Source organism: Sturnira hondurensis, unplaced genomic scaffold (genome assembly GCF_014824575.4).
Source record: "Sturnira hondurensis isolate 20B ecotype Veracruz unplaced genomic scaffold, ASM1482457v3 Scaffold0021354, whole genome shotgun sequence".
Classification (NCBI taxonomy): domain Eukaryota; kingdom Metazoa; phylum Chordata; class Mammalia; order Chiroptera; family Phyllostomidae; genus Sturnira; species Sturnira hondurensis.
The window spans coordinates 9,271,743-9,296,112 of record NW_028093985.1 but is presented as its reverse complement, the minus strand read 5'-3'; the positions used below and the strand labels follow the sequence as shown (position 1 = coordinate 9,296,112).

The window sequence follows — 24,370 nt, the reverse complement described above, 5'->3', positions numbered from 1 at the left end:
AGAAGCTGGAGCGATATCCTGTATGGGACTCAGGAGCACCTTTTTATTTGTTCAGTCAATTGGTAAAGAAATCACTTGTAAAATGTTACTAAAAATAACTCCATATACCATCCCATGTTTAATGAAGGCCTGCTGGGACAGGCTGAAATAACAGGCTCCCAAGACAATGTGCTTCCTTCCTAATCCCCAGAACCTATAAATATTAACTTACATAGCAAAAGATGTGATCGAGTTGAGGATTTTGAGAGAAAAGGCTTCTCCTCCATGTAAGGGAAAGTCAGAGAAAGTTTTCACACAGACACACAGACACGTACACACAGAGAGACGGTGATGTGAAGATGAGACAAAAAGCACAGTGAAGCGGCTGTAAGCCACGGGACAGCAGCTATACAAGACAGAAATGGCACACATAACAATGTGAACATCTCTGAAGGTCACTGAACTGCACACTTAAGAATGGCTAAGAAGGCAAATTATATGCTGTGCCTATTTTACCACATTTTTTTTTAACTGGGAGGGAAAAAAATCTAGAAAAGGCAAGTAACAGATTGTCCCACAGTGCCTCCGTAGGAAGTGCAGCCTTTCCTACACATGCACACTGATTTGGGGCTTCTGTTTTAAGTCACTCAGTTTACAGTCATTTGTTATAGCAGTCCACAGGAAACTAATACTTGGTTTTTATATTAGACAGAGAAAAACATATTACAGAAACACTACCAAATGTCTTTATAAAATTAAAATAGAATAAGTAATGTATATTTTACTTTTAAAAATAAATGCACTATTTCAAAATTAGATTCTGAACTCTATGAGAAACATATTATAAACGATGGTATTTTCTTCACAGGATAGCATTTTATGAGAATAGTGTATACTAGCAACTGTCACAACTGGAGGAAATAAGATGAGAGACCAGAATATTATTTATTATGCAGGTGGCTTTCTTCCTAGTATTCCACACTTGCTAACTGTCAGAAAAGTGATATATCAAGAACAAGAATTATCACTGAACCGAATCCAAAGAAATTATCTTTTCCTTTGCAATAAGGTTTATAGAAGATCCCAGGCATGAAAAGGTTTTACATGTATATTATTTTTAGCAGACTTCTAAAGTTGATGAACTGAAATTATTTCCATGAAAGCTATACAATCTTTATTTAATATATACATGAAGAAAGCTACTTTAGTTGTGCCTATATTAAAAACAATAAAAAGAACTTCATTCAAAACCAGCGACACATTTTTTCTATTTTGATTGCCAGCGTTCTGTGTCACTATTACTTTCAATAAACATATTTCTGCTGAAATTTACCACTAGAAAAGAGTCTAAAACTGGAAGAAAAAAATCAGATGTCAGTACACAATAATGTTACCTGTGCATGCAGTTTGATGTGGAATAAAAGAGCTAAGTTTATAATACGTATTCAATTCAGCAGGACTATTTAAAACCTGACATAATTAAAATATTTTTTCTTGCATGCATCACTTTCCTAAAGCATTTTGTCACTACAGGCCTAGGACAGACCCCAAGGAGGAATTCAAAGTGGGTCTATGATTAGCCGGTGTGGGAAGAACTACTTACGATTCCATAAGAATGGCCTAAAGTTATTCTTTCCTAAACTTACACAATGCAATCATACTAATTCACACCTAATACTCTTAGAAACTTTAAAAAAAACATGAAATGAGGAATAGTTCTCAATACCTAAAGCACTGAAATAGCTGTTACCAGACTAAAAAATATTGAAACATGTTAACTCCACTGACAATAATGATAGTTCAATATTGATTTCTGATTATTCAAATTTAAAACAATGTATCTGGCCCTGGCTGGTGTAGCTCAGTGGATTGAGCTCGGGCCTGCGAACCACACCATCGCGGTTCGATTCCCAGTCAGGGCACATGCCTGGGTTGCAGGCCAGTTACCAGCAGGGGTCTCACGAGAGGCAACCATACATTGATATTTCTCTCCTTCCCTTCCCCTCTAAAGATAAATAAATAAAATCTTTAAAAAACAAAATAAAATAAAACAATGTATCCACACTTGTTTTATATAAGGTTTTTTTAAGGGACTAAGAGATTCCCCCCCTTCCTAATTCACATTTAATGCCTAAGAATATTTAACTGCAAATGTACGTACAATTGTTATCGGACTTCAAGTATATTTATTTTAAGTATTGTTTAAGTAGGTTTATAAAAATTAAGTTTAAAAATGTTCTGGAAAGGTCCATGTTCTTTCCTTCTTACCTAAATTGTTAATGTTGAGATCATTGTGGATTTGCATGCAGTTGCAGAAGTAGTACAAAGAGATACTGAGTATATGCTACCATTTCCCACACGGTAACATCTTACAAAACTGTAGTGCAACCTCACAACCAAAAAATTGACACGGACACAATGTATCAGTGTTTTACCCATTCGGTTTTGAGTGTGAGTATTAGGGTCTGTATAAACTATATTTCATACATAGGTTTTTGTTTCCGTCACCAGAGGAAGAATGCGTTCCATCGCCACAGTTCCATCACCACAAGAAGCCTTTCCGATCCTTTATCACTACCCTTGGCAACCACTAACCTGTTCTCCACCTCCATCATTTGTCAATTCTGGAATTTTGTGATATAAATGGGATCATTTGGGATTGGCTTTTTTCACTCAGCATGATTCCCTTGAGATTTATCCAAGTTGTGTGTATAAATAGTTCATTTGCTTATTGTTTAGTAGTCCATTTCAGATGTGCCACACTTTGTTTCACCATTCACAGCCTGAAGGACATATGGGTTGTTTCCAGTTTGGGGCTACTAGGAATAAAGCAGCTAAGAACACTATCAAACACTTTTTGTGTGAACACAAGTTTTGATCTCTCTGATTGCTATACAAGAAGTGCACACTTAGTTTTATAACCAGCCAAATCGTTTTCGAGGGTGACTTGACAATTTACATCCCCACCAGCAAAGCAACTGTGATACTGTTTATCCACACCCTTGTCAGCATTTGTCACTGTCACCATTTTTGAGTCATTCTGATATATAGTAATATCTCATTGTTGTTTTTTGCATTTCCTTGATGGCTAATGATGCTGAATATCATTCCATGTGCTTATTTGCCACCTATACATTTTCTTGAGGTAAAGGTCTGTCACATCGTTCACCCGTGTTTCTAATTGAATTATTTGGTTTGAGAGTTCTGTATATACTTTAGACACGAATCCTCTGTTGGCTATGAAGAGTACTTTCAAATACTGTCTCCACTCTATAGCTTGTCTTTTCATCCACTTTACAGGGTCTTTTACAAAGAAAAAGTTTTCAATTTTTTAAAATTCTTTTAATCAATTCTCCCTTTCATGAACTATGCCTTTGAAGCCAAATCTAAGAACTTTTTACCTATACCTAGGTCCCCAAAATATCCCAAAGATGTTTTCTAATGTTTTCCTTTCTAAAAAGCAAACACTCTTTTAGATTTTACATTTAAATCTGTAACTCATTTTGAGTTACTTTTTGTAAAAGGAGTGAGGTTTACGTCAAGCTTTACTTTTTTGCCTATGGATACCTCCCCACCATTTGTAGAAAAGGCTACCCTTCCTTAATTGAGCTGTTTCTGCACTGTGGTCAACATGAGTTGGGAAAAATATATATAAAGCCAGGGAGCCATCTCAGGTGGCTCTATTGGTTTCCACTTCATTTCCCTTACCACCTTCCCCACAAAGAATCACGAGGGACTAAAAAATCTAAGTCATCTGATTTTATACTGACATACATCTTAAACAGTGATGCAAACTGGAACAGAACCATCATAATTATTAGGCTTTTCTCTGAGGCACTCCCTCGTTCTTCGACACACAGCTGACCATTCCCTGATAATTACTGTCTCCAGACTTTTTATCTACTTTGACTACAACACTCGATGAATTAAAATAATTTCTTGAAAACATCAGCTGTGCATGTCCATGCGAGCCCACTGCAGTGGCTCCCGATTCCGTTCCATCAATCAGTGTCTGTTTCCACCAATACCCTATGGTCCGGATCAGTGTGAAGAGCAAGCTTTTCTACTGAGCAAAGTTATTCCTCCCACCTATTCTCCCTTGTCAAGATTATTTTAGGTATTCTAAAGTCTGTGCTTTTTCTATTTAAATAAAATTTAGAATAAGTTTAACTGTGTTTACAGAAAATTGTGCTGTGATCCAATAGAAAATGCTTTAGTTCTATGGATTAACTGGGGAGAAATATAATTATTACTCCATTGAGTCTTCCCATCCATGAACACAATATATCTCCCCATTAACTTAGGTCTCCTTTATTTCTGATACAAATTCTGTATAGGGCTCACTAAGTTTATAAACGAGTGCTTCATTTTCTTTGGAGCAATAGCCAAAAGCATTTTTAACTTCTAGTTCCCACGTTTGTTGTTTCAAAGTACATTTTAACTGGCTTACATTGGATTAAAAAAATAGTTAACGACTTTGAAACAGGAAAAAGATATTTCTGAGTATATTTTCAATGGAATTCTGGATGCTCTCTGGAGCACCTCCCAGGTTACCTGATTCTACCCGGGTGTACAAATATGACTGCTTTTAGCCAGGCTCTCATAACTCTGATATAGAACACCACCACCAGTGATGCTGATGACTTTCTCCATAGAAATGCATTTTGTCTGATATAAATACACTAATTTGCATCCATAGAAATATGACTACAAACATATTGCTGTACATAATATTATCCAGTTTTACACTGATTAAAATTTATTTTAGCATCATTGATCATATATATATATATACTTTTTCTTTGAAACACTTTTAATATCTTACAAGTTTACTCATTAATTGATGAGTTAAATGAAAACCATGAGTTCATTTTATGAGTTATGATTTTACCTTTTTTGAAATTTAAGACTTAATTTAAAAAAGTAGGTTTCATTTATTAAATTTAGTGAGTTTACTTTTTTGGTTAGGCTATATACACACGAATTTCTTACTCCTCAAATGATAAACTGTAAATATGGTAAAATGACTAATGCAAAGGTCAGCAAACTTTTTCTGTTAAGGGTCAAATAGTAAATATTTTAGGCTTTGAGGGCCACATGTTGTCTGTCACAATGATTCTTCCTGTTCATGTACAAAAGCAGCCACAGACAATATGGAAACCAATGAGTGTGGCTGTGTTCCAATAAAATTTATTTACAAAAACAAGGCAGGTGGAATCTGACCCACAAATGGTAGTTTACCAAACCTGGCCTAATGTGCTGCTGCTTTAGAAAAACAAATCTCAATTTTTTTTCTAAAATAACACACATATTCATGAGAAAACCGCTCCCATGGATCTCTAAAGGATGGAATGGCTGCCTCCTGGTTACAGCATTGCCACAGTGCTTATAACCTACACGCCCGCACGCTCTGACAAGTCAGCTGACGTCACTTTTCCTTCCAACACTGATAGACTGATAGACTTACCAGAGTCATTAATCCTCTGAGTAAAGCATTTCAAGACATTTTCAAGCTTCCTATTTCATTCATGAGAAGAAGCTACTACTTGTCAACGAGGAAAGATAATTAGTTTATCACATAAAAATACGATACTATTAGAAACTTGACTGTCCATAAAAGCATTCAGTTTAGTTTGCAAATGAAAACTGAGTTTCCAGACTTATCCCAGAGGGACATGGCAGTGCTCACATAAACACTTCTCTAGTTTTTTTTTTTTTCAAATATACCACACTTTAATTGAGCCAAACATTGATCAATGACCTCGTCATGCATTTATGCTAAGTACTATGTATATATGGTCCACGAGTTGAAATAAAGTAAAGCACAGCATTTCAGAGAGACGGGTTAAATAATTACAATACCTAGGTCAACATACAGGGTGCTCATAAAATACTGTCCATGGCTTGAGAAACCAAGGGACATGTGCTGATAACTGAGCTCAGTCTCAAAGTACAAGTTGGCAGCCAGGATAAGGGTAGGGAGAGACTAGTAGCGAAAACTGAAAGAATTTCTTGGTGAAGGGAGACAGGGAGAGCAGAAGAAAAACAGATCATAAAGGGTCTCAGATGCCAAGCTAAAAAGTTTAATTTTATCAGAAACCTTCTGAGGATTGTTAAAATATTTTAAGTAGGAAGCAAATACAGATTATTATGTCTAATAACAAATTATTTTGTTTTAATAAGTCTTTATCTATACATTGCATACATTTTAAATAACCAGTATAATTCTAGTTACTTTCAAAATTGCTTGCAGTTACATTCATGGTGAGATAGAAAAGGAAAGCAGAAATATAGTTGATGCCAACTTTGGCTAGGCCAATTCAAACACCATCAGAAAAATATGACTGTTCCCATTTCAAGTGGGCTGAGGCAGAAAAGTTTAATAAAATGCTGTAAGCCACACACTGAATGAAAAGACTGGATTTGAACCAGGAGTTATCTATCACCAAAGCACATGTTATTCCCATTACATATTGGCAACATTTTATAAATCCTTACCTTAGCCTATCACCACAAGCAGTAAATTGAAATTATATCATATGCATACTTAGCATAAGCAAAGTCAATTCTACAGGCTTATGAAAACAGTACAAACAAATATTTTTCATACAACACAGCACCTAAATCAAAGGTAACGTTTTTAACCAGTGGTCAGTAAAATGAGCAGTGATGTCTTTTATCACTAAAGGAAAAGCTGCTTGTGTTGAACTTATTGGTAGCACCATGGATATTATACTTAATGGCAAGTTAAATGACTTTCAAGGATAATTCTGACTAATTTCAACCTTTATCTTGGACTTTGACTTAAATATTTAGCCCTCCACTATAATTGTAAAATAATCCACCATGATTTACACTAACTCATTTTCACTTAACCTACCACTTTTTTAAAAAAGATTTTATTTGTTTATCTTTAGACAGGAAGGGAAGGAGAGAAATATCAATGTATGGTTGCCTCTTGTGAGTCCCCTGCTGGGAACTGGCCTGCAATCCAGGCATGTGCTCTGACTGGGAATCGAACCGAGATCCTGTGGTTCACAGGCCCGAACTCAATCCACTGAGGTACGCCAGCCAAGGCAACATACCACTTTTTTTTTATTGAAGGCATTCACAAACAAAATGCCTAAAAAGTGCTACATGCCTATGTTTATGTAAGAATGGCTATATAGGAATTTGGTTTTTATTTTATTTTTTATTTTATTGTTGTTCTATTACAATTGTTCCCCTTTTCCCCACCTTGTTCTCCCCTACCCTGCTCACCGCCGGCTCCCACAGTAAATCCCCACCCCACTCTCCATGTCCCTGTGTCCTTTATACTTGTCCCTTGACTAGACTAATTTGCTATATTAAAAGAACACACAAACTCAATATATAAGATGTATACTTCAATGCAAAAAATCCTCTTGACCAGCAGACTATGAATTATACAAATACACAATTCCCTCATATCTTTAGCATGGAGGGGAAAATTCCCATCACAATAAGTCCTAGAAATACTTCACACTAATTTACTAATTTCTGTCATTTTCTATGAAAGAACAGAAAATACATTTTCAAAAAGTTACCATTTATTTATAAAATAATTTCACAGCCCACAAGTCCAACAATCTTTCTCACTGTTCACAGACCATCAGTGCAACGACCTGCATGTGTGCCTGTGTGTGTTCACACTGAACCTCGGGAAGTGAATACTCACATAAGTCTGCAGTGCATCTGTATTTTCTGCAAAAATATAACTTCGTCTCTAAACACACTTTTTTACCCTTAACTGAACAGTTAGTTGAAGTACCTGGGAAACACTCTGAACTCCAAGTGACCTCTGCTATGCAAACACTATACATCAGACCACACAGTTGTATTACCACTGAAGCAAGCCTTGATCTACTAAATTGTGCTTAGGAAGCTTTTAACACCAAAAGGCTTCCCCTGCAAGGTAAAACACTTATTTTATTATGATAGATTGCTGTAAATATGCATCATTTAAAGATACTGATTAAAATTGCTATCAGAGTGATAGCTGCTTTTCTTAATATCCTCAAAATCCCACTGCAGTGGCAGAACATGAAGACATACAACACAACATAATATTTTATAAAAAACGACAGCTTTGTATAGAAAGCTATTTAGATAGCATTTGAAATGTTTGCCATACTAACATTTAAAATGTTACAATTTAGCTACTATTTAAGAATCAATTTAATTGTCAGATTTTAAATTTATATCAAAGAAGGTTCTTCCTGTTTTTATTTTTATTTTTCATACAAAATCTCAGCAATTCATGCACTTGGAAAGATTCACTCCTACGTAACTTACGTAACTTCAATCAAGCACTAGATCACAGAATCGGCAGCCTGTTTGTTTAGGCGGCAGCAGTTAAGGCAGCCAAGCCTCAGTAAGCCCTCACGGGACTCTGTGGGTGGCACATTTCAGCCTTGCAGCTGGGTTAGCACACAGAATACCAAACAAATTGTTATTTTAATAGAAATAAACAACACCCTTTGCTCTTATAACTCAAAATCCTAAAAAAGTGCTCCCATATTGAACATTCACAACCGTCCAAACAGCAGCTTAGTAGGTTAGCATATCAGTGAGGTTATAAATCAGTTCTAACAACATCAACTCTTTTGATGAAATCCTAGTTTGGTTGGGAGTGAATACTTCAAAATACTGAGTCACACAGAAATGGAACTTCTTTGATCATTGCTTCAAAAGACTAAAAGAAGAGCAATAATTATAATTAAGAATGCTAGAAATATTTGGAGTGTGTTGTGTTGAATGAATTATTTCTTTTGCTTTAAAGATGACTTTAATCATTATGCTACTATTAAAGTATAACACGTAACAAAGTCTAACCTGTCATAACACATCCGTTACATATATTTCCTGTACCTCAAAGACAACCAAAATATTGTGGACCAGTATTAAGATAATGCAATGAGTTCCAATATGGCTCAGTTATTTGAAGAATACCTGCAAAGCCTGGTTAGCCAGAGAGAACAAGAGTCCTACATAAACTCTGTGGACAGAAAAACACCATGTGCAATATTGTGATTTGTGAGAGCTTTGGTCTTCTCCCACAATCACTGGCTCACAGCTCCCCAGACTCTAAGGATTTCATAGGTGTTGAAAGTAATAAAGGCATCTTCTGTTATGTTAATTTAGGTGACTTCAGGTCCTGATGAAAGGGGGCGACCAGTTGCCAGGAGAACCTACCAAGTGATGAGAGGTTTCTGGAATTTCAGTCCCACCCCAGGCTCTCCAAGGACAAAAGGACAGGTGAGTTCAACTGCCAAAGGCCAATGACTTAGTCCAGGAATGTTCAACCTTTTTCATCTCTTGGCACACATAAACTAATTACTAAAATTCTGTGGCACACCAAAAATATACTTTTGCCAATCTGACAAAAAGATAGGTATGATTTTGATTCATTCACACCAGATAGCTATTGTGTTGACTGTTGTCATTTTTGATTTGACGACCTAAAGGAAAGGAGGTTGGTGCTCCTGACCAAATAGTCAGGTACTGCATGTTGTAAAAATTCTCACAGCACACCAACTGAAAATCGCTGACTCGGTCAATCATGACTATGTCATGAAGCCTCCGTGAAAAACCCATGACAGTGCATTGGTCCTTTTCTCAGGGAGCTCCCACTTGGGGGAGCACCGGAACACTCCCACGTGGCATCTTTCAGGGACCCAGGCCCCACAGAAGACAAACCTCCTTTGTGCAAGACCTTGTCCTATCACCTCTTCATCTAGGTGTTGATTCTTTAATATCCTTTAAAAACAAACTCACTGCCTAGAAGTAACATGTTTTGCAGTTTTGTGAGACATTCTAGCAAATCAGTCAAACTCAAGGAGAGGATTGTAAAATCCTCTGATTTACAGTCAGTTGGTCATAAGCACAGGTAATAACCTGGACTCTTGATTAGCATTCTAAGTTGGTGTGGGTGGTTGGAACCTCCAACCTAGAGTCAGTTGGTTAGCAGCACAGCTAAGAGCCTGGGCTTGTGGCTGGTGCCTTAAGTGCAAGTGTGTTGAGGGGCGGGCGGGGAGGGAAGCAGCGCAGGGCAGGGAGAAGTCTTGTAGGACTGAATGCTTAACCTATGTAATCTGATGCTACAGCCCATTAGATAGTGTCAGAATAGACCTGAATTATTAGATACCTTGTGGGCGTCTGGGAATTTTGCGTTGATGTGTGGGCAACCCCTACCCCAACCCCCATGTGGAATTGAGTCCAGGAACCTCATTTAAGTGGTGGGATTTGCCAGAACAACCCTGACTCAAAGAAACATGTGGCTTGGGACGAGAAAGAATAAAAGTCAAGAGATGAAAATTGCTTGACTCCTGGTTGGCTACATGGTTATCCATGGTATGGAGCCGCTACGATGCTGCAGCCAGTTACCACTAAAGGTAAAAGTTGCCAGTGGAGTTTGGCGGGCACAGCTCCTAGGGAGTTGCTTCATTTGATGCAGGAAGAAATACATACTAATAAGTAAGAGGTTAAATATACAAATCCCTGGTTATTGTTACCTAAAATAGCCAAATGAAAGCAAAAGCAAGTACTGGGTCAGGCCTTAACGCTGGACCAAGCTTAGATTTGGGTCAGGGAACCCCATTCACCATGTAAGAAGGAGACTTCTCTCACATTTCAATACCCAATAAAAGAACCACTAGTGAATTGGTGAAAATCTCTGATAGATTCAGAAAGCAACAGGAAATAAAAATATAAATGAAGATGGCCATATAAACATATCAATGATATGATCTGGTAATTAAATACAATGCACACTGTATAGCGTGTCTCAATATTCTGACTTAATAAAAGTCTTGTTTTGGATAGGGCTATTAACTGCATAATTGTACAAAAATAAAATATCATAAACTATTGCTTTTGCTGGTTGGAATTGAAATTCTTACAGTCTGTTAAATAGTCTGTTACAAAGCATATCTCAGTTCTGGCCAAGATGGAGGCACAGGTAGAAACCCTCCACTTCCTCACACAACCAAAAGGAGGATAATAACCAATCTAAAATCAATAAACAACCAAAAGTGCCTGAAAATCAAACTGCGTGGGACTCTGAAAACCAAGGAATTAAAGAAACAACCACACTGGCAGCGCAGCAAAGAGGGTTGCCCTGCCTGGGTGAATGATACGTAAGGCCCCACCCCTTACAACCTATCAGCTGCACCAAGACAAAGAAATATGCCCCGAATGAAATAACACAGCAAAACCTCAGAACTAAGTGATAAGGAGATCTCCAACCTATCTGATGGAGAATTGAAAGCCCTGGTAATCAAAATATTCCTCAAATTGATTGAGCTTGATCAAAAAATGAAGAAATGAAAGATACCCAAAATGAAATAAAGCAAAATATTCAGGGAACCAATAGTGACAAGAAGGAAACCAGAATTCAAAGCAGCAGTTTGGAACAAAAGGAAGAGTAAACATCCAACTGGATCAGAATGAAGAAACAAGAATCCAAAAAAAATGAAAAAAGGCTGAAGAACCTATGGGACAACCTGAAACATCCCAATATCTGAATTATAGGGGTGTCAGAAGGAGAAGAACAGCAGCAAAAAAGGGAAAACTTAACTGAACAAATAATGAAGGAAAACTTACCCAATTTGGTGAAGGAAATAGACTTTTAGGAAGTCCAGGAAGCCCAGAGAGTTCCAAAGAAGTTGAACCCAAAAAGGAACACACCAAGGAACATCATCATTAAATTACCCAAGATTAAAGACAAAGGGAAAAATCCTAAAAGCAGCAAGAGGAAAGGAGAGACTTGACTACAGAGGAGTTTCCATAAGGCTATCAGCTGATTTCCCAAAAGAGACCTTACAGGCAAGAAGGGGCTGGAAAGAAGTATTCCAAGTCATGAAAGGCAAGACCTACATCCAAGATTACTCTATTCAGCAAAGCTTTCATTTAGAATGGAAAGGCAGATAAAGTGCTTCCCAGATAAGGTCAACAAGTTGAAGGAGTTCATCATCACCAAGCTCTTATTATATGAAAAGTTAAAGGGACTTATCTAAGAAAAAAAGATAAAAAATATGAACAATAAAATGACAACAAACTCACAACTGTTAACAAATGAACCTAAAAGAAAAACAACAAAAACAAAAACTAAGCAAACTACCAGAACAGGAACAGAATCAGAGAAGTGGACATCACGCAGAAGGAGTTCAATGGGGAGGGGGAAGGTACAGGGAACAGGGATGGGGGAAAAGGTACAGGGAAGAGGAAGCATAATTAGTAGGCATAAAATAGATGGGGAGAAATAAAAAATGGTATGGGAAACAGAGGATTCAAAGAACTTATATGTACAACCCATGGACAAGAACTAAAGAGGGGAGGAATGTTGGAGGGGTCAGGGGACAGGGTGGAAGGCAGATAAAAGGAGAAAAATTGGGAAAACTTTAATAGCATAATCGATAAAAATACTTTAAATAAATAAATAAGCATATCTCTTCATTTGGAGTATATTTGATAAAACTCCTTTCTTGTGTCTTCACTACAATTTCATCATCGTCATCAATATTTTTATTTTTATTTATTTTATTTTATTTTTTATTTAATTCTTATTCAAGTACAGTTTTCTGTTTTATATTCCCCAATCATTATTTTTATTATACAGAATATCCTACTTAAGATATCTCTTCAAGGAAAAATTCACTCACTGATATCTTCACTCTTCACAGACCTAAAGGAAGTACTTCACACAATGCATTATATAAAGCAGGTACTCGATAAGTATTTTTTAAAATGTGAAGTCATGTATACATATCTTTAAAAACTTGTTTTTACTTTCTCATTTACTGAAAGTCAAAGACTGAGGCTATGAACAGGTGAGTGATGTCAGCTCGCAGGCTCTAACCATCACAGACGTCTTCCAGTGCACCATACCAGTGGCCCCAGAGCACTCTGAAGAACAGTACTCCAAGAGGTGCCCACCAATCAGAGAGGGTGCATGGAGAACTCTGAGTTAATCCAATTACTCATGTCATAAACAATTTAACTGAGGATCAAAAGTTAAGAGAAAGCCCTGGCTGGTGTAGCTCAGTGGATTGAGCTCGGGCCTGCGAACCACACCATCACAGTTCGATTCCCAGTCAGGGCACATGCCTGGGTTGCAGGCCAGTTCCCAGCAGGGGACTCACTAGAGGCAACCATACATTGATATTTCTCTCCTTCTCTCCTTTCCTTCCTCTCTAAAAATAAATAAATAAAATCTTTAAAAAAAAGTTAAGAGAAGAAGGTTCCAGGTCACAGAACAAGTAACTGGTCCCATGTTAAAATACAATATTATCTAAAAAGCAAGAGAGAAGAAACTAGAGAGATTAAGATGAATAGAATAACCACCATAAAATAGCAGCTATCATTTATTGAGTGCCTCGTTGTATAGCTGGTATGATGCTAAAGAATTTTATACATGAATCTCATTTTAAACTCACATTTGCTATAATGAAATAGGCATTAATTATGCACACCTTTTTTACATGATAAAACTCAGGTTCAGAGAACTTAGGAAAGTTTTCAAAGGTTACAAAAGAGTATAATATGCATCCAGAAATCAAAGCCAGAACTATGTGACTTTAAATCTGGTAACATTAACTGACTTGAATAATAGTCTCTCTTCTAGCAAATAACTTTGATCTTCTATTCTCCTACAGTGTATTTGTTACCAAAACCACAAAGAACACCTAAACACCATCAATCCATACTTCTGGACTTAGGGGAAAAAGGGAAACAGAGAAGGATTAGAGAAATAATTGAACATCAACCTTAATTGTCACTTTCAATAACTGACATCTATTTTAGAGTGTATAGTTATTTAGTAAAGTGCAATAAAAGTATGAGGGTAGTAATACCTACCGAATGCCTTCTGTGTGCCAGATACTACTCTGGGAATCAGGAATACAATGATAAACAAGACAATTTAAGCCTTGCTGTCATGGAACTTTATGAAGAAACATATAAAAATGAATATTATACTATTTCTTCTTTTCCAGTAGAATTTTTATAAATTATAAGCTGTTTAAATAAATTCATTTTCTCAACCTACTACAGACACTCATATCAATAATGAAAAACCTGAAAGGCTTCCCTGCTAATGACCACACAGTTAAACAGCCACGGGGAAGGGTAAACATGACATCATACAAACTGTCCATCTGCCAATATGTGACCTGGGCTTGTTACTTGTTTTCCGCTAACTTTTCCAATTCAGTTTGAAATAGCTCAGAGAAAGACACTTTGCCAGATCGCACAGTCTCACAAATCTCATCAGTAGATATTTTTCTTGAGGTTCAGCCTAACTGGCCCTTTGCTTACTATCATTGCATAAAACTCTTCTGAGTGTTAATACCAGTACTCACTTTCTCTGGAAATTTTCTACTCTACAAATACAAGCATGACTTTAACTACACAAAGCATAAACTAGGACATCAAGAAGACTAATTTTAAGGAATTAGGCCACAACACCAATTTCTGAGCAAACAAAAAAAATGATACCAGATGGACATATGGATCAAAGAAGCATAAGAAACAAAAGAAATGGTAACTATCAATCCCACAATATAATGAAAAAATTTTGCTTTTGCCAGTTTTTTTATAAATTAAGAGATAACCAAGTTTCTTGGACTTGATATAAATTATTAAATATCGTTATAATTAACTTAATGTTCTTGTATTACATTTCTGTATTTTCATTCCATTTATATATACAACAGACTTTACTGTAGCTTAGTATTTTTGATATAAAGATTGTTAAAAATACTAACAAAACTGATCCTCCAAATACCAGACAGCACTGGAGGAGGGACTTGGTCTTTGAATCACTCTAACAAATAATTATATCTATTCCATAGGGTTATAAAGAGCCTCTATAATAATACATTAAAAAAGTTTATCACTTTTCATCAAACAGTGTTCTGTTACTGATAACTATTCAGATCTCTATATTTCAGTGGCATCAAGTAAGATTGGCTGAATAATATAAATTGTATCATAAGCATCACACACAAAACTGACAAACAAATCCATTGAAAAACATTTATGCTAACCAAGGATTTGTGAAAATGATTTAAACAGGTAATGTTCCTGAAGGAAATTTTAATAATGTCTAATATTTAGCACTTTAAATACAAGTAAGATTACAACTGGATCTCTGAGTAACAATTGTGAAACAACATACAAAGGAAATGGGTGCCTCTAGGACGTCATCCAACCAGTAGCCATGTACAGAATGGGTTCCTTGTTCCAATATAATCAGAATTTGGGTTATTTCTTAATATGCAAGAACACTTACCCTGACAAAATTTCAAAGAGCCTCACAAACTTGGCCAGCACGACAGTGTACACTGGCTGCACGTGGACGCACAATCGGTCTTGCCAGATCTTTCCTTTGACTGCTGCTCCCTGAGCCAAGGCCCTCCCAACTGTACAAATGGAATATCATGAATGCCACAGAGCTTTAATATATCAAATCAATAAAAATTTGAGCACATTAACTACATACAAAAATAAGGGGCCTTAAATATAGCATGATAGTTCCCTGCCCCACATGCTTTGAAGTCACAGCCCCAGCCTGCCACTCCTTAGCTATTTGGCTTTGTGTAAGGTACATACACTGAATGTTAGTTTCCTCTGTAACAGTTAATACCCATCCATAATACTGAGATGATAACAGGACCTATTTGAGAAAATCCTTAGGGTTGTATGTAGCATAACATATGGTACATGCTGGTATTTTCATTATTAAGCACACTAAAAGAGTGAAATGTAACAATTCCAAACATTAGGCAGCCATTATAGCAACTAAATTTAAATAGAATTATAAAATATAGAAATATTTTACAGGAATATAAAGGAAGGCAATAAGTCACTTACAAAAGGAGATGGTAAGTGAAAACTTCTTGAAGGGTAAGGCACTTTCACACACTCACAAAAATAAGCACTCCCCATGGCCCAGTACACGTAAAAGGTATTTGAAGAATGACAGGAACCATGCCGAAGTAACCAAGATATCTGATTCATTTTCTGCCACAAAGAGATTAAAACAGCATTATTTTATTTTTCACTACAAGACTATTTATCCAGAATACCTGAGACCTGACCTGTTCCAGATTAATGTTTTGGAAAGTTAACATCAAAGAAGCAAACTGACTGAATAAATTTTACTATAGCACTTTAAAATAATACCTGACTGCCGGTCAAGATAGTGGTGTTGGCAAACGTGGCTTGCCTCTTCACTCAACATCAAAACTGCAACTAAAATATAGAAAAACCATCACTCAGAACCATTAGAAATCAAGCTGAGTGAAAGTCTGACAGCTACGGAATTAAAGGAACCACATCCATCAAGACTGGCGGGGGGTGGGGGGGGGCAGACTCGAAGGCCCTTGCCCCACTTTCTCTTGTGGTGGGTAAATTTTCGGGAAGGATATCTGGGGAGCAAGGAGTCCCAGCCCCACACCAGACCTCCCAGCCCAGGCTTCCAGTGCTAAGAAGATAAGTCCTCGCAACTTCTGGCTGCAAAAACCAGTGGGGACTGAGTCAGTGGAAGCAACTTCTGGAGTCCCAAGCAGTTCCTCTTACAGAACCCACACACAGACTCAGCTATTCAGACTCTCTCCCTCTGAGCTCGAGCACCAGGAGAGCAGCTTGAAAGGTACCAGTGGCATACTGGGAGAAACTGCAGTGTCTAGCATCAAGGTGAACAGATGCTATTGTCCCTTTCTTAAGCCCTCCCCTCACCCCAGGGAGCCAGAGAGATAACAAGCTGGTGCCATACCTGAGACTCTGTCAACCTGGCTAACACTGCTGAACTGGCCTTGGGGATCCCAGGAGACTCTACCCCACTCAACTAACAGACCCACTTAAAATGCTTTTCCATATGAATTGCTGGTCTTGGCTCATGGTTCACAACTTCCTCAATCTTCTCAAACAAGCAAAAGCTGGCCTCAGTGAACCCCAGGCTAGGCACTACCAGCAGCCAACCTAGATTCACAGCTTGGCTTTGCCTGAGAATCTCCAAACCCACCATAGGACACAGCCATCTCAGATTGCTTTATAGCTCAGGCAGGGTGGCCCCAAGGCAAAACACAGGTGGGAACTGACCTTGGCCTGCACCACCAGGGAAACCCCAGGGCCAGTGTACCCAGGGGACAGCTACAGACCACATCAGAGCACCACCACTGTGCCTCTGCACAGCTGATATTCCAGAGGGTGGAAGTTGGTGGTCAGTGGTCACAACCAATCCTTGCAGCTAACTGGTCTGGTCTGGGTACTGATGATAAGGATGCTCAAGGAACTTGGTAAGGACCTCAGCAGCACACACACACACACAAATCTAGTCAGAAGTGAATAAAGAACAATTTACAGGGCAACAATGGTAGAGTGGACATACGCAAGAATCAGATCAATGGTTTGGAACATAAGGAAGCAAAAAACAAACAACCAGAACAACAAGAAAAAAAGGAATCCAAAACAAATGAGGATAGTATAAGCAGCCTCTGTGACAACTTCCAGAGGTCCAACATACACATCATAGGAGTAACAGAAGAAGAGAAAGAACAAGGAATTGGAAATTTATTTGAAAAAATAATGAAAGGAAACTCCCTAATTTGGTGAAGGAAACACACATGCAAGTCCAGGAAGCACAGAGTCTCAAACAAGATGGATACAAAAAGGCCCACCCCAAGACACACCATAATTAACATGCCAAATGTTAAACATAAGGAGAGAATCTTAAAAGCAGCAAGAGAAAAGAAGTTAGTTACCTACTTCTTTTAGAACTTCCCATAAGACTGTCAGCTGATTTCTCAAAAGAAACTCTGCAACCTACAAGGGATTGGCAAGAAATATTCAAAGTCATGAAAAGCCATGACCTACAACCAAGACTCTTCTACCCAGTGAAGCTATCATTTAGAATCAAAGGGCAGATAAAGAGCTTCCCAGATAAGAAAAGACTAAAGGAGTTAACTCATCATCACCAAACCATTATTATATGGAATGTTAAAGGAACTTATTTTTAAAAAAAGATCAAAACTATGAAAATAAAATGACAAAAATACATATCTATCAACAATTGAATCTAAAAAATAAACTAAGCAAACAAAAACAGAGACAGAATCATGGATACAGAGAGTGTTTTATGGTTGCCAGATGAGAAGAGGGGAATGGGGGAATGAGGGGTATGGGGCAATGGGTGAAGAGGTGAGGGGATTAAGAAATACAAATGGGTAGTTACAGAATAACCAGGAGGATGTAAAGTACAGTATAAGAAGTGGAGTAGCCAAAGAACTTATACACATGACTCCCTCAGGCAGTTCACTCACCATTGTCAATTCTGTAGATTCAATGCATTCCCAATCAAGATTTTAGCAGTTATTTGCAGAAATTGATATTAATTCTAAGTGTCACAAAAAACCTCAAGTATATATAACATCCAAAACAACAATTAAAAAAACAAAGTTGAAAGACTTATTATCTGATTTCAAGATTTATTATATATCTAAGTAATTGAAACAGTTTAGGGTTTTGCACAAAATAAATATCGATCAATAGAGCAGAACAAAGTCTAGACATAGATTTATATATGTATATAGACATATCTAGTCAAGTGATTTTCAACAAAGCACAAGAAAATTCAAGGCAGAATTCAACAAATAGTGCTAGAAAAACTGAAACATCCATACATAAAAATTTAACTTCAATCTATACCTCACACTATATACAAAAATTAAGTCAAAAACAATCATAAGCTCTAAATGTAAAAGTAAAAAGCTCATATATGAGCGCTTAGAAGAAAATAAATTTATTATATATTACACTAAAAGTATGGTCCTTAAAAGAAAAAAAAATGACTTCTTCAAAATTAATTTCTCTTCTTCTTCCACAAACAGAAATAAGGTATTTCTAAATCACATATCTATTAAACAACTAGCATGCTGAATACACAAAGAACTCCATAAAGATTTAAAGGTTTTTTAAAAACATATCCATGAAAGATTTATACATAAATGTACACAGCTGTTTTATTCACAGTAGCCCACACCTGGGAACCACCCACATATCTATCTAACAGTGAACACAGTATATCCGTATAATGCAATACTACTCAGCAATCAGAAGGAAAGAATTGCTGCTACACAAGGCAACAATGATCCTCAAAAACATTACACTCTGTAAAGTTACACACAGGAGTGTGGTTCCAGTTACAAGAAATTTTAAAACGGGTCATCTATAGTGACAACCCAGTGGTTGCTCGAGGCCTGGAAGGTGAGCAGGGTCAGGAGATGGACGGAGGTAATCGGGGAGTGACTGCAGAGGTATGAAGGAATTACCTATGGTGATAAAACTACATTTAACATAGGTACATTTTATTCTATGTACATTACACTTAAACAAAAATAATTTTAAAAAAAGATTTTGGATTCGTAAGACAAAGGCCTGGATTCCACCCTACATAACTGCCTTCCTTAGGAACTCCCTCCCTTATGCTTCCAGCACCCGTGTCCTCACGTATTTAGACTGACATAACCGAGACCACACAATGAAGTGAAAGTAGATGTTAAGAGATTAACTGAAAAGCAACAAGCAGAGATTAATATTATTAACACACAAAAGCCTTTTATAGCATAGTTTTTATATGCTACCTTCTACTTTTTATTATAAGTTGTTTCTTTCCTGAACAATCCCAGAGTAATTGAAAAAATTAAAATATAATGACTTTGAGATGTTTCTTTTTTCAAGCTTTTATAAAGGTTTTTATTAGATGTAAATTAAATTTCCCCAAACATTTTTGTTTGTCTTTTTTCTCTTTTTTTTACTATATTTTTAACATTTTAAATCAGAGTAAAACAAAGAAATAAGTTATCAAAGACAAAATCATATAACAATTAATTTTTAAGGCAATAATTCTAGAGTCTCTTCTATAAACTAGAAAATACATACTTTGCATAGGATTTCTGCACCACTTACATTACTTGTAAGTAAAAGTTTCACATTCCAAAAAGGTCAGGAAATTATAAACTGTTTAATATAAAAATGGCAGATGTATACAAATACATTTACCATAGAAATAAAGAATAGTACAGTTTCTTTTTCAGGCATGCAAACAACACAAATTCAATCCATACTCCCACAAACCTGAAAGTCATTACTATTTTTGAAAAAGTATTTGGCAGAGAACCATAATAAATGCTCCAATTCTGATATTTCATCTGGAAATAGCCATTTAAAGTCCCCTAAACCACAGGGACACATGGCTTAATACAGAATTTTGGACTGCTGTTTTAAAAAACAACTTTGGCTGCTTTTGGCTAATTTATTTTACCTGATTTTTATATATCTAAGAAATGTAAGTTTAATAATTGTAGGGAGAATGTTCTAACTTGAATTCATTTTCCACTTAAGAAAAAATCACAACATACTGTGGGATATAGTTAGTCTTTACTTCACCATATGTTCAAAGAATTTTAATTAAAATATGACTAAACCATGTATTTGTAATAAAAGTATCAGGGGAATAAATACCCTCATAATAATTAAAGTGAGCCTTTCTGAACGACATTTCAATCTTTCCTGAATGTTAACATGCAGACACTGTTAGCTGCCCCTCAATATCCACTGTCCACTCTCTACAGAGTAATGGGAATTTCTGGGCATGCAACAAAACCAAAATCACATTTCACAAACTGGCTTGTAGCTAGATAAAGCCATGTGACTTAGTTCTGGACAATGGGATGTGTGTGAGCAAAAGCAATGCATACAATTTCAGGGTGATGGCCTAAAAGAAAAGGTCCAGGACTCTTTATTTTCTCTTTAACTCAGTCCTGTTGCCTGAAAGGCAAACATAACAAGGAAGCTAGAGCAGCCATCTGGACCAGTAGATAAAAACTACCTGTGAAAAATGACAAAGCAACAGGATTAAAGAAACCTGAGCCTCCAACATCATAAAGGCGTCGTATTAATCCAGGACTGCCAATTTGGATTTTTACATCAGAGAAAAACAAACTTCCATGCTATTCAAGTCACAATATTTTCAGCCTAAACTGTATCCCAAGCCAACATCTGATGGTGGGGGCAGAGAGACAAAAGGAAAGGAAATACAAAAAGACTCTACTAGAAACCTAATTAAAGACCTGTAATCAGTTTTTGTGTGTGTTTGTGTGTCTCTTTACTTATCATATTTAATTTTCCTTCAAACCTCTTTGCTTTCCTTCTTTAGGACTACTTTTAGAAATAAAAAACTACACTATTTTAGATGACCTAAAATAAACCGAAGAAATCACTTTAAAATTTTATAGATGAGAAAAGAGAAATGTGAGCAAACTAAATGATGAGCCCAAGGCTATTCTTATCAAAAATAATTAGGTCTTTTTTTTAATCCTTACCTGACGATATGTTTATCGACTTTGGAGAAAGAAAGGAAGGAGGAAAGGAGAGAGAAAGAGAGAGGAAACACGGAAGTGAGAGTGCAACATTGATCAGTTCCCTCCAGTAAACATCCAGACCTAGGACTGAAGCCACAGTCTAGCTGTGTGCCCTGACTAGGAATCAAACCCAAAACCTTTTGGTGTAAAAGACAATGCTGTGACTGAGCTGAGCCACCTGACCAGAGCTATTAGGGTTTTGTGGGGCGTTGTTTATAGGTCATGAATAAATTGTTTCTAAAGAAACAGAGCAAGTTATGAAAGCAAAGAAAGAAAGAGGAAGACATTAATTAAGATGTAGTATTGGCATGACAAAGCATATACTACTGTAGAGTCAGTATGAATTGTGAAAGGCAGAGGGAAAACAATGAGAGAGTCCAAAGCAGTCTTCAGAGTAGACCATAGTACTTAACAAAAGAGACGAGTTCCAACTGCTGGCACTAGAGTATGCTTTTATCCACTACATCTACTGCCAAGTAAAGAGCAATGGTGAAGGTCCCAAAGGTTTGTACTGTACAGAGAAAAAGAGTTAGTATTTAGTAGGACATTAACATTTATTCCAATGGGAATTAAGCTAAAATAAAAGCATTTATATTATCTACAAAGAAAAGCCAATTAGAGCATAAATAAAATTCTGGGTGTTTTGAAAAAGCAATCTCATGAAAACCATGCACCCACTCCCCACTTCCCAAAATGTATATAAACATTGACATACACATTATACATTTAAAATATTTCATTGCTTTGGAAATCGACAATTCTCTCACTGATAAAACGCAAGATAATATTTCCAAAAAAAGTTTTTAAATACACAAATTAATAGCTCTCCTTTAAAAAAAATAGAAAGAAAATTTGATATAATTATAAATTTCAATTGTCTTGTATGACTTGAATATATGAAATGCTCATACTGTGTAGTGATCACCAACACAGAATTAAAAACATACAAATTTTTGATTTGGCAACAAATGCTTAGAAACCCAGACTCGTAGCATTATGACTCTAGTAGCAAATATAATTAAAAGTCGCGGAATTCACTTTGCCATGAGAGAGTAACCTCATGTCAACAAACAACAGAATACACTGCAATTTTGTGAGTGGAATCTACTTCATTCTTTTCTTTTATTCCAAGTGTAGGAAGTCATGTTTGGCAATAATCAGATGTCTGTATCACCAAGGAAAGTATTACAAATTCTACTTAAACTTTTAGGTCACCAAAGCACAATTAACTTTAAACAAAGTATTCTGCCATGTTTCCAATTGTCGGAAAATGTTTGCCAGCAGATAAATTTACAAGATATTGTCCCTCTGAAATTCATTTTGCGGAAACACATCTTGCAGCACTGGAAGATTCCCAAGGCAGTTTGGCCAGATGGACTTGTGATTTTCATCTGCATCCACAAGGCTGAGAGAACTGAAAGTTTTACCTCATTCAAACATCCAAAAATATCCCCCAAGTAAGCCAAACCATGAATAAAATCCTTCTTGTCTCTGAGAGTAGTCTTTTTTACCCTCATAAACAAGTTAGTAAATGAATAAATAAAGGAGGCAGCTCTCTAAGCGGCAACATAGTGATTTAAGACATATCATCTAGGAAACTAACACATTTCTCAGTTACTGGGAATCTCTTACTGTTTCCATTTCTTGAGAAAACCTGTTGAAAACGTAGGGGCTAAAGACTTTGGCTTTGATAAAACTGACAGTTTCAGGGTGGGGAGCAAGCTCTCCTTCTGGATTACTGTCCGTTTCTGCTGTTGATACCTGCCCAGCCAATTGTAAAAGACATGACTCACAAGGACTTGAAGTTCTTTCTTCACAGAAGCAGCAAAACCAGATGTACAGCCAAACATGGCAAGTACTCCATCCATGCCCAAGGTACCAAACGCCTCTTTTCACCGTGTCAAAGATACCCAAAGCCTTCAGGGTTCAAAGATACCTCACAAACTTGAAATCTGTCATACTTCAGTATACACAAAACAGATGAAAACTAGAAACTGGCTGCATGAAATGTTCTTACATATAAACTAAACAGAAATGTTGAATGGAAAATGGCATTACTCCCAATTTGACAATGACCTGCTTCAAAATATTACAAGAAGCCATCAGCGGTACTGTGGTATATATACCACACTCCGTGAGAGCATCACAGACCTGTACAGAAAAGAACACTATAAAAAATAATAAAATTTCAGTAGCCAACTCAAACCTTCTTACTTAACCTATTTTAAATGATCATTTTAAGGGTTTAGCTTATTGAAACTTATTTACATTGGCAGCTAAATTAGAAAAAGTATGTATCTTTTAAATAGAAATAATTACTGAAGCCAGTGTCTCTAATATTCTTTGCATCGGGGGTATCCCTCAGCCTGTGGGCTGCACGTAGCCCGGGATGGTTATGCATATGGCTCAATACAAAATCATAAATTTACTTAAAACAATACTTAGTTTTATTACTGTTTTATATTACATTTTATTACTTAGATATATAAATTTTCTATATCAGTGATCACAAATTTGGGGCCTGTTCGGTGATTTTAAAAGATTATCAAAAGGGCTGCTGCATAATTATACGCAGGGCCTTTTTCCTTATCTGTGGTGCTGAGTATCACAAAAATTATGCATGGACTTTTTCTTTTTTGCTCACTGGTTTTTGTTAGTGTTTGTGTATTTAATGTGTGGCCCAAGACAACTCTTTTTCTTCCAATGTAGCCCAGAGACAACAAAAGGTTGGATACCCCTTCAGTCTATATGATAATACATATTTGAAAAAAATGGTTCAATTCATTGCTTCAAATATTTCTCTAATTGATGAAATAGCTTTACTCATTCTGAATAAAAGAGGCTTTTTAAAATAATTTTTTAATTTCAATTTACTTCTAGCATAAATTGTCAATAACTGTCTTTAAACTTAATATCATAAAGAGGGCCCTCCTTTTCTCCTACCATAGACC

General features: G+C 36.5%; 1 protein-coding gene across 3 annotated transcripts in view; it reads right to left on the bottom strand.

The window, feature by feature from the left end:
• The window catches only part of XRCC4 (X-ray repair cross complementing 4), a 209,944-nt gene that overhangs the window by 154,060 nt on the left and 31,514 nt on the right, over nt 1-24,370 (bottom strand). The window lies entirely within an intron of this gene.